This window comes from Calliopsis andreniformis, unplaced genomic scaffold (assembly GCF_051401765.1).
Source record: "Calliopsis andreniformis isolate RMS-2024a unplaced genomic scaffold, iyCalAndr_principal scaffold0008, whole genome shotgun sequence".
Taxonomy (NCBI): Eukaryota; Metazoa; Arthropoda; class Insecta; order Hymenoptera; family Andrenidae; genus Calliopsis; species Calliopsis andreniformis.
Window position 1 is genome coordinate 17,782,598 of NW_027480426.1, and position 11,778 is coordinate 17,794,375.

An 11,778-nucleotide genomic window follows, 5' to 3' on the forward strand; every position below is an offset into this window, starting at 1 on the left:
TTTATGCTTCTGGCCTTCACTTCTTAGGCCCTAACTATTCGATCTGGTGGAACAACGCCCTAGGGTGAAGCCTAGGTTTCCCGGAACGTAGAAATGACCATAGCTTTTACACTGATAGCAATTATTCATTTTATACAATGGAAAAACCGTACTATTTATTTTGTATTTTATGCTTCGGGCGTTGACTTCTAAGGCCCTAACTATTCAATCTGTTGGAGCAACGCCCTAGGGTGAAGCCTAGGTTGCTCGTAAAGCAGAAATGACCATAAGTTTCATACTGTTTGCAATTATGCGTTCTATACGATGGAAAAACTGTTGTATTTATATTGTACTTTATGCTTCTGGCGTTGACTACTTAGGCACTAACTATTCGATCTTGTGGAACAACGCCCGACAGTGAAGCCTAGGTTGCCCGGAACGTAGAAATGACCATTACTTTCACACTGTTTGCAATTATTCGTTTTATACGATGGAAAAACTGTTGTATTTTTATTGCATCTTATGCGTCTGGCGTTCACTTGTTAGGCCCTAACTATTGGATCTGTTGGAACAACGCCCTAGGGTCAGGCCTAGGTTGCCCGGAACGTAGAAATGACCATAGCTTTTACTCTCGTAGCAATTATTCGTTTTATGCAATGGAAAAACCGTTCTATTTATTTTGTATTTTATGCTTCGGGCGTTGACTTCTAAGGCCCTAACTATTCAATCTGTTGGAGCAAAGCCCTAGGGTGAAGCCTAGGTTGCTCGGAAAGTAGAAATGACCATAAGTTTCATACTGGTTGCAATTATTCGTTTTATACGATGGAAAAACTGTTGTATTTATATTGTATTTTATGCTTCTGGCGTTGACTTCTTAGGCCCTAACTATTCCATCTGGTGGAACATCGCCCTAGAGTGAAGCCCAGGTTGCGCGGAACGTAGAAATGACCATAACTTTCACACTGGTAGCAATTATTCGTTTTATACATAGGAAAAACTGTTCTATTTATATTGTATTTTGTGCTTCTGGCGTTGACTTCTTAGGCCGTAACTATTCGATCTGGTGGAGCACCGCCCTGGAGTGAAGCCTAGGTTGCCCGGAACGTAGAAATGACCACTACTATCACACTGGTTGCAAATTATTCCTGCTATACGATGGAAAAACTGTTGTATTTTTATTGCATTTTATGCCTCGGGCGTTGACTTCTAAGGCCCTAACTATTCAATCTGTTGGAGCAAAGCCATAGGGTGAAGCCTAGGTTGCTCGGAAAGTAGAAATGACCATAAGTTTCATACTGGTTGCAATTATTCGTTTTATACGATGGAAAAACTGTTGTATTTATATTGTATTTTATGCTTCTGGCGTTGACTTCTCCGGCCCTAATTATTCGATCTGGTGGAACAACGCCGTAGAGTGAAGCCTAGGTTGCCCGAACGTAGAAATGACCATTACTTTCACACTGTTTGCAATTATTCCTTTTATACGATGGAAAAGCTGTTGTCTTTATATCGTATTTTATGCTTCTGGCCTTCACTTCTTAGTCCCTAACTATTCGATCTGGTGGAACAACGCCCTAGGGTGAAGCCTAGGTAGCCCGGAACGTAGAAATGACCATAGCTTTTACACTGATAGCAATTATTCATTTTATACAATGGAAAAACCGTTCTATTTATTTTGTATTTTATGCTTCGGGCGTAGACTTCTAAGGCCCTAACTATTCAATCTGTTGGAGCAACGCCCTAGGGTGAAGCCTAGGTTGCTCGTAAAGCAGAAATGACCATAAGTTTCATACTGGTTGCAATTATTCGTTTTATACGATGGAAAAACTGTTGTATTTATATTGTATTTTATGCTTCTGGCGTTGACTTCTTAGGCCCTAACTATTCTATCTGGTGGGACAACGGCCTAGGGTGAAGCCTAGGTTGCCCGGAACGTAGAAATGACCATAACTTTCACACTGGTTGCAATTATTTGTTTTATACGATGGAAAAGCTGTTGTATTTATATCGTATTTTATGCTTCTGGCGTTGGCTTCTAAGGACCTAGCTATTCGGTCTGGTGGAGCAACGCCCTAGAGTGAAGCCTAGGTTGCTCGGAATGTAGAAATGACCATAACTTTCACACTGGTTGCAATTATTCGTTTTATACCATGGAAAAACTGTTGCATCTTTATCGTATTTTGTGCTTCTGGCGTTGACTTCTTAGGCCGTAACTATTCGATCTGGTGGAGCACCGCCCTGGAGTGAAGCCTAGGTTGCCCGGAACGTAGAAATGACCACTACTATCACACTGGTTGCAAATTATTCCTGCTATACGATGGAAAAACTGTTGTATTTTTATTGCATTTTATGCTTCGGGCGTTGACTTCTAAGGCCCTAACTATTCAATCTGTTGGAGCAAAGCCATAGGGTGAAGCCTAGGTTGCCCGGAGCGTAGAAATGACCACTACCTTCACACTGTTTGCAATTATTCCTTTCATACGATGGAAAAGCTGTTGTATTTATATCGTATTTTATGCTTCTGGCGTTGACTTCTTAGGCCCTAACTATTCGATCTGGTGGAACAACGCCGTAGAGTGAAGCCTAGGTTGCCCGGAACGTAGAAATGACCATTACTTTCACACTGTTTGCAATTATTCGTTTTATACGATGGAAAAACTGTTGTATTTTTATTGCATCTTATGCGTCTGGCGTTCACTTGTTAGGCCCTAACTATTGGATCCGGTGGAACAACGCCCTAGGGTCAGGCCTAGGTTGCCCGGAACGTAGAAATGACCATAGCTTTTACTCTCGTAGCAATTATTCGTTTTATGCAATGGAAAAACCGTTCTATTTATTTTGTATTTTATGCTTCGGGCGTTGACTTCTAAGGCCCTAACTATTCAATCTGTTGGAGCAAAGCCCTAGGGTGAAGCCTAGGTTGCTCGGAAAGTAGAAATGACCATAAGTTTCATACTGGTTGCAATTATTCGTTTTATACGATGGAAAAACTGTTGTATTTATATTGTATTTTATGCTTCTGGCGTTGACTTCTTAGGCCCTAACTATTCGATCTTGTGGAACAACGCCCTAGAGTGAAGCCTAGGTTGCCTGGAACGTAGAAATGACCATCACTTTCACACGGGTTGCAATTATTCCTGTTATAGGATGGAAAGACTGTTGTATTTTTATTGTATTTTATTCTCCTGGTGTTGACTTCTTAGGCCCTAAGTATTCGATTTGGTGGATTAACGCCGTAGAGTGAAGCCTAGGTTGCCCGGAACGTAGAAATGAACATTACTTTCACACTGTTTGCAATTATTCCTTTTATACGATGGAACAGCTGTTGTATTTATATCGTATTTTATGCTTCGGGCGTTGACTTCTAAGGCCCTAACTATTCAATCTGTTGGAGCAAAGCCCTAGGGTGAAGCCTAGGTTGCTCGGAAAGTAGAAATGACCATAAGTTTCATACTGGTTGCAATTATTCGTTTTATACGATAGAAAAACTGTTGTATTTATATTGTATTTTATGCTTCTGGGGTTGACTTCTCAGGCCCTAATTATTCGATCTGGTGGAGCAATGCCTCAGAGTTAAGTCTAGGTTGCCCGTAACGCCGAAATGATCATTACTTTCACGCTTGTTGCAATTATTCCTGTTATGCGATGAAAAGACTGTTGTATTTTTATTGTATTTTATGCTTCAGGCGTGGACTTCTGAGGCCGTAGCTATTCGATGTGGTGGAAGAACGCCATACAGTGAAGCCTAGGTTGCCCGGAACGTAGAAATGACCACTACTTTCACACTGTTTGCATTTATTCATTTAATACGATGGAAATGCTGTTGTATTTATGTCGTATTTTATGCTTCGGGCGTTGACTTCTTAGGCCCTAACATTTCGATCTGGTGGAGCAACGCCCGACAGTGAAGCCTAGGTTGACCGGAACGTAGATATGACCATAACCTTCACACAGGTTGCAATTATTCGTTTTATACGATGGAAAAGCTGTTGTATTTATATCGTATTTTATGCTTCTGGCGTTGTCTTCTTAGGCCCAAACTATTCCATCTGGTGGAACGACGCCCTAGGGTGAAGTCTAGGTTGCCCGGAAAGTAGAAATGACCATAACTTTCACACTGGTAGCAATTATTCGTTTTATCCGATGGAAAAACTGTTCTATTTATTTTATATTTTATGCTTCGGGCGTTGACTTCAAAGGCCCTAACTATACGATCTGGTGGAGCAACGCCCTAGAGTGAAGCCTAGGTTGCCCGGTACGTAGAAATGACCATCACTATCAAACAGGTTGCAATTATTTGTTTTATACGATGGAAAAGCTGTTGTATTTATATCGTATTTTATGCTTCTGGCGTTGACTTCTTAGGCCCTAACTATTCCATCTGGTGGAACAACGCCCTAGGGTGAAGCCTAGGTTGCCCGGAAAGTAGAAATGACCATAACTATCACACTGGTAGCAATTATTCGTTTTATACGATGGAAAAACTGTTGTATTTATTTTGTATTTTATGCTTCGGGCGTTGACTTCTAAGGCCCTAACTATTCGATCTGGTAGAGCAACGCCCTAGAGTGAAGCCTAGGTTGCCCGGTACGTAGAAATGACCATAGGTTTCATACTGGTTGCAATTATTCGTTTTATACGATTGAAAAACTGTTGTATTTATATTGTATTTTATGCTTCTGGCGTTGACTTCTCCGGCCCTAATTATTCGATCTGGGGGAACAACGCCGTAGAGTGAAGCCTAGGTTGCCCGAACGTAGAAATGACCATTATTTTCACACTGTTTGCAATTATTCCTTTTATACGATGGAAAAACTGTTGTATTTATATTGTATTTTATGCTTCTGGGGTTGACTTCTAAGGCCCTAAATATTCGATCTGGTGGAGCAATGCCTCAGAATTAAGTCTAGGATGCCCGAAACGCCGAAATGATCATTACTTTCACGCTTGTTGCAGTTATTCCTGTTATACGATGAAAAGACTGTTGTATTTTTATTGTATTTTATGCTTCAGGCGTGGACTTCTGAGGCCGTAGCTATTCGATGTGGTGGAAGAACGCCATACAGTGAAGCCTAGATTGCCCGGAACGTAGAAATGACCACTACTTTCACACTGTTTGCAATTATTCATTTAATACGATGGAAATGCTGTTGTATTTATATCGTATTTTATGCTTCGGGCGTTGACTTCTTAGGCCCAAACATTTCGATCTGGTGGAGCAACGCCCGACAGTGAAGCCTAGGTTGCCCGGAACGTAGATATGACCATTACCTTCACACAGGTTGCAATTATTCGTTTTATACGGTGTAAAGGCTGTTGTATTTGTTTTGTATTTTATTCTTCTGGTATTGACTTCTTAGGCCCTGACTATTCGATCTGGTTTAACAACGCCGTAGAGTGAAGCCTAGGTTGCCCGAACGTAGAAATGACCATTACTTTCACACTGTTCGCAATTATTCCTTTTATACGATGGAAAAGCTGTTGTATTTATATAGTATTTTATGCTTCTGGCGTTGACTTCTAAGGACCAAACTATTCGATCTGGTGGAGCAACGCCCTAGAGTGAAGCCTAGGTTGCTCGGAATGAAGAAATGACCATAACTTTCACACTGATTGCAATTATTCTTTTTATACGATGGAAAAACTGTTGCATCTTCATCGTATTTTATGCTTCTGGCGTTGACTTCTTAGGCCGTAACTATTCGATCTGGTGGAGCAATGCCCTGGAGTGAAACCTGGGTTGCCCGGAATGTAGAAATGACCACTACTATCACACTGGTTGCAAATTATTCCTGCTATACGATGGAAAAACTGTTGTATTTATATTGCATTTTATGCTTCTGGCGTTCACTTCTTAGGCCCTAACTATTCTATCTGGTGGGACAACGGCCTAGGGTGAAGTCTAGGTTGCCCGGAACGTAGAAATGACCATAACTTTCACACTGGTTGCAATTATTTGTTTTATACGATGGAAAAGCTGTTGTATTTATATCGTATTTTATGCTTCTGGCGTTGACTTCTAAGGACCTAGCTATTCGGTCTGGTCGAGCAACGCCGTAGAGTGAAGCCTAGGTTGCCCGGAACGTAGAAATGACCATAACTTCCACACTGGTTGCAATTATTCGTTTTATACGATGTAAAAGCTGTTGTATTTATATCTTATTTTATGCTTCTGACGTTGACTTCTTAGGCCCTAACTACTCGACCTGGAGGAGCAACGCCCTAGAGTGAATCCTAGGTTGCCCGGAACCTAGGAATGACCACTACATTCACACTGGTTGCAATTATTCCTCTTATACGATGGAAAAACTGTTGTATTTTTATTGTATTCTATGCTTCTGGCGTTTAATTCTAAGTCGCTAGCTATTTGATCTGGTGGAGCAACGACCTAGAGTGAAGCCTAGGTTGCCCGAACGTAGAAATGACCATTACTTTCACCCTGTTTGCAATTATTCCTTTTACACGATGGAAAAGCTGTTGTATTTATATCGTATTTTATGCTTCTGGCGTTGACTTCTAAGGACCTAACTATTCGATCTAGTGGAGCAACGCCCTAGAGTGAAGCCTAGGTTGCTCGGAATGTAGAAATGACCACTTTCACACTGATTGCCATTATTCGTTTTATACGATGAAAAAACTGTTGTATTTTTATTGCATCTTATGCGTCTGGCGTTCACTTCTTAGGCCCTAACTATTGGATCCGGTGGAGCAACGCCCTAGGGTCAGGCCTAGGTTGCCCGGAACGTAGAAATGACCATAGCTTTTACTCTCGTAGCAATTATTCGTTTTATACAATGGAAAAACCGTTCTATTTATTTTGTATTTTATGCTTCGGGCGTTGACTTCTAAGGCCCTAACTATTCAATCTGTTGGAGCAAAGCCCTAGGGTGAAGCCTAGGTTGCTCGGAAAGTAGAAATGACCATAAGTTTCATACTGGTTGCAATTATTCGTTTTATACGATGGAAAAACTGTTGTATTTATATTGTATTTTATGCTTCTGGCGTTGACTTCTTAGGCACTAATTATTCGATCTGGTGGAACAACGCCGTAGAGTAAAGCCCAGGTTGCGCGGAACGTAGAAATGACCATAACTTTCACACTGGTAGCAATTATTCGTTTTATACATTGGAAAAACTGTTCTATTTATATTGTATTTTATGCTTCTGGCGTTGACTACTTAGGCCCTAACTATTCGATCTTGTGGAACAACGCCCTAGAGTGAAGCCTAGGTTGCCTGGAACGTAGAACTGACCATCACTTTCACACGGGTTGCAATTATTCGTTTTATACGATGGAAAAACTGTTGCATCTTCATCGTATTTTATGCTTCTGGCGTTGACTTCTTAGGCCCTAACTATTCGATCTTGTGGAACAACGCCCTAGAGTGAAGCCTAGGTTGCCCGGAACGTAGAAATGACCATAACTTTCACACTGGTTATAATTATTTGTTTTATAAGATGGAAAAGCTGTTGTATTTATATCGTATTTTATGCTTCTGGCGTTGACTTCTTAGGCCCTAACTATTCCATCTGGTGGAACATCGCTCTAGGGTAAAGCCCAGGTTGCGCGGAACGTAGAAATGACCATAACTTTCACACTGGTAGCAATTATTCGTTTTATACATTGGAAAGACTGTTCTATTTATATTGTATTTTATGCTTCTGGCGTTGACTACTTAGGCCCTAACTATTCGATCTTGTGGAACAACGCCCTAGAGTGAAGCCTAGGTTGCCTGGAACGTAGAAATGACCATCACTTTCACATGGGTTGCAATTATTCCTGTTATAGGATGGAAAGACTGTTGTATTTTTATTGTATTTTATTCTCCTGGTGTTGACTTCTTAGGCCCTAAGTATTCGATTTGGTGGAACAACGCCGTAGAGTGAAGCGTAGGTTGCCCGGAACGTAGAAATGACCATTACTTTCACACTGTTTGCAATTATTCCTTTTATACGATGGAACAGCTGTTGTATTTATATCGTATTTTATGCTTCTGGCGTTGACTTCTAAGGTCCTAACTATTCGATCTGGTGGAGCAACGCCCTAGAGTGAAGCCTAGGTTGCTCGGAATGTAGAAATGACCATAAGTTGCATACTGGTTGCAATTATTCGTCTTATACGATGGAAAAACTGTTGCATCTTTATCGTATTTTATGCTTCTGGCGTTGACTTCTTAGGCCGTAACTATCCGATCTGGTGGAGCAACGCCCTGGAGTTAAACCTGGGTTGCCCGGAACGTAGAAATGACCACTACTATCACACTGGTTGCAAATTATTCCTGCTATACGATGGAAAAGCTGTTGTATTTTTATTCCATTTTATGCGTCTGGCGTTCACTTCTTAGGCCCTAACTATTCGATCTGGTGGAACAACGCCCTAGGGTGAAGCCTAGGTTGCCCGAAACGTAGAAATGACCATAGCTTTTACACTCGTAGCAATTATTCGTTTTATACAATGGAAAAACCGTTCTATTTATTTTGTATTTTATGCTTCTGGCGTTTAATTCTAAGTCGCTAGCTATTTGATCTGGTGGAGCAACGACCTAGAGTGAAGCCTAGGTTTCCCGAACGTAGAAATGACCATTACTTTCACACTGTTTGCAATTATTCCTTTTACACGATGGAAAAGCTGTTGTATTTATATCGTATTTTATGCTTCTGGCGTTGACTTCTAAGGACCTAACTATTCGATCTGGTGGAGCAACGCTCTAGAGTGAAGCCTAGGTTGTTCGGAATGTAGAAATGACCATAACTTTCACACTGATTGCAATTATTCGTTTTATACGATGGAAAAACTGTTGCATCTTCATCGTATTTTATGCTTCTGGCGTTTACTTCTTAGGCCGTAACTATTCGATCTGGTGGAGCAACGCCCTGAAGTGAAACATGGGTTGCCCGGAACGTTGAAATGACCACTACTATCACACTGGTTGCAAACTATTCCTGCTATACGATGGAAAACCTGTTGTATTTTTATTGTATTTTATGCTTCAGGCGTGGACTTCTGAGGCCGTAGTTATTCGATGTGGTGGAAGAACGCCATACACTGATGCCTAGGTTGCCGGGAACGTAGAAATGACCACTACTTTCACACTGTTTGCAATTATTCCTTCTATACGATGGAAAAGCTGTTGTATTTATATCGTATTTTATGCTTCGGGCGTTGACTTCTTAGGCCCTAACATTTCGATCTGGTGGAGCAACGCCCGACAGTGAAGCCTAGGTTGCCCGGAACGTAGAAATGACCATTACTTTCACACTGTTTGCAATTATTCCTTCTATACGATGGAAAAGCTGTTGTAATTATATCGTATTTTATGCTTCTGCCGTTGACTTCTTAGGCCCTAACTATTCGATCTGGCGGAGCAACGCCGTAGAGTGAAGCCTAGGTTGCCCGGAACGTAGAAATGACCATAACTTTCACACTGTTTGCAATTATTCGTTTTATACGATGGAAAAACTGTTGCATCTTCATCGTATTTTATGCTTCTGGCGTTGACTTCTTAGGCCGTAACTATTCGATCTTGTGGAACAACGCCCTAGAGTGAAGCCTAGGTTGCCTGGAACGTAGAAATGACCATCACTTTCACACGGGTTGCAATTATTCGTGTTATAGAATGTTAAGACTGTTGTATATTTATTGTATTTTATACTTCAGGCGTTGACTTCTGAGGCCGTAGCTATTCGATGTGGTGGAAGAACGCCATACACTGAAGCCTAGGTTGCCCGGAACGTAGAAATGACCATAAGTTTCATACTGGTTGCAATTAGTCGTTTTATACGATGGAAAAACTGTTGTATTTTTATTGCACTTTATGCGTCTGGCGTTCACTTCTTAGGCCCTAACTATTGGATCTGGTGGAACAACGCCCTAGGGTCAAGCCTAGGTTGCCCGGAACGTAGAAATGACCATAGCTTTTACACTCGTAGCAATTATTCGTTTTATACAATGGAAAAACCGTTCTAATTATTTTGTATTTTATGCTTCGGGCGTTGACTTCTAAGGCTCTAACTATTCGATCTGTTGGAGCAAAGCCTTAGGGTGAAGCCTAGGTTGCTCGGAAAGGAGAAATGACCATAAGTTTCATACTGGTTGCAATTATTCGTTTTATACGATGGAAAAACTGTTGTATTTATATTGTATTTTATGCTTCTGGCGTTGACTTCTCAGGCCCTAATTATTCGATCTGGTGGAACAACGCCGTAGAGTGAAGCCTAGGTTGCCCGAACGTAGAAATGACCATTACCTTCACACTGTTTGCAATTATTCCTTTTATACGATGGAAAAGCTGTTGTATTTATATCGTATTTTATGCTTCTGGCGTTGACTTCTAAGGACCTAACTATTCGATCTGGTGGAGCATCGCCCTAGAGTGAAGCCTAGGTTGCTCGGAATGTAGAAATGACCATAACTTTCACAGTGATTGCAATTTTTCGTTTTGTACGATGGAAAATCTGTTTTATTTATTTTGTATTTTATGCTTCGGGCGTTGACTTCTAAGGCCCTAACTATTCGATCTGGTGGAGCAACGCAATAGAGTGAAGCCTAGGTTGCCTGGAACGAAGAAATGATCATTACTTTCACGCTTGTTGCAATTATTCCTGTTATGCGATGAAAAGACTGTTGTATTTTTATTGTATTTTATGCTTCAGGCGTGGACTTCTGAGGCCGTAGCTGTTCGATGTGGTGGAAGAACGCCATGCAGTGAAGCCTAGGTTGACCGGAACGTAGAAATGACCACTACTTTCACACTGTTTGCAATTATACATTTCATACGATGGAAATGCTGTTGTATTTATATCGTATTTTATGCTTTGGGCGTTGACTTCTTAGGCCCTAACATTTCGATCTGGTGGAGCAACGCCCGACAGTAAAGCCTAGGTTGCCCGGAACGTAGATATGACCATAACCTTCACACAGGTTGCAATTATTCGTTTTATACGATGGAAAAACTGTTGTATTTATATTGTATTTTATGCTTCTGGTGTTGACTTCTCCGGCCCTAATTATTCGATCTGGTGGAACAACGCCGTAGAGTGAAGCCTAGGTTAACCGAACGTAGAAATGACCACTATTTTCACACTGTTTGCAATTATTCCTTTTATACGATGGAAAAGCTGTTGTATTTATATCGTATTTTATGCTTCTGGCGTTGACATCTAAGGACCTAACTATTCGATCTGGTGGAACAACGCCCTAGAGTAAAGCCCAGGTTGCGCGGAACGTAGAAATGACCATAACTTTCACACTGGTAGCAATTATTCGTTTTATACGATGGAAAAACTGTTGTATTTATATTGTATTTTATGCTTCTGGGGTTGACTTCTAAGGCCCTAAATATTCGATCTGGTGGAGCAATGCCTCAGAATTAAGTCTAGGATGCCCGAAACGCCGAAATGATCATTACTTTCACGCTTGTTGCAATTATTCCTGTTATACGATGAAAATACTGTTGTATTTTTATTGTATTTTATGCTTCAGGCGTGGACTTCTGAGGCCGTAGCAATTCGATGTGGTTGAAGAACGCCATACAGAGAAGCCTAGGTAGCCCGGAACGTAGAAATGACCACTACTTTCACACTGTTTGCAATTATTCATTTAATACGATGGAAATGCTGTTGTATTTATATCGTATTTTATGCTTCGGGCTTAGACTTCTTAGGCCCTAACATTTCGATCTGGTGGAGCAACGCCCGACAGTGAAGCCTAGGTTGCCCGGAACGTAGATATGACCATAACCTTCACACAGGTTGCAATTATTCGTTTTATACAGTGTAAAGGCTGTTGTATTTATTTTG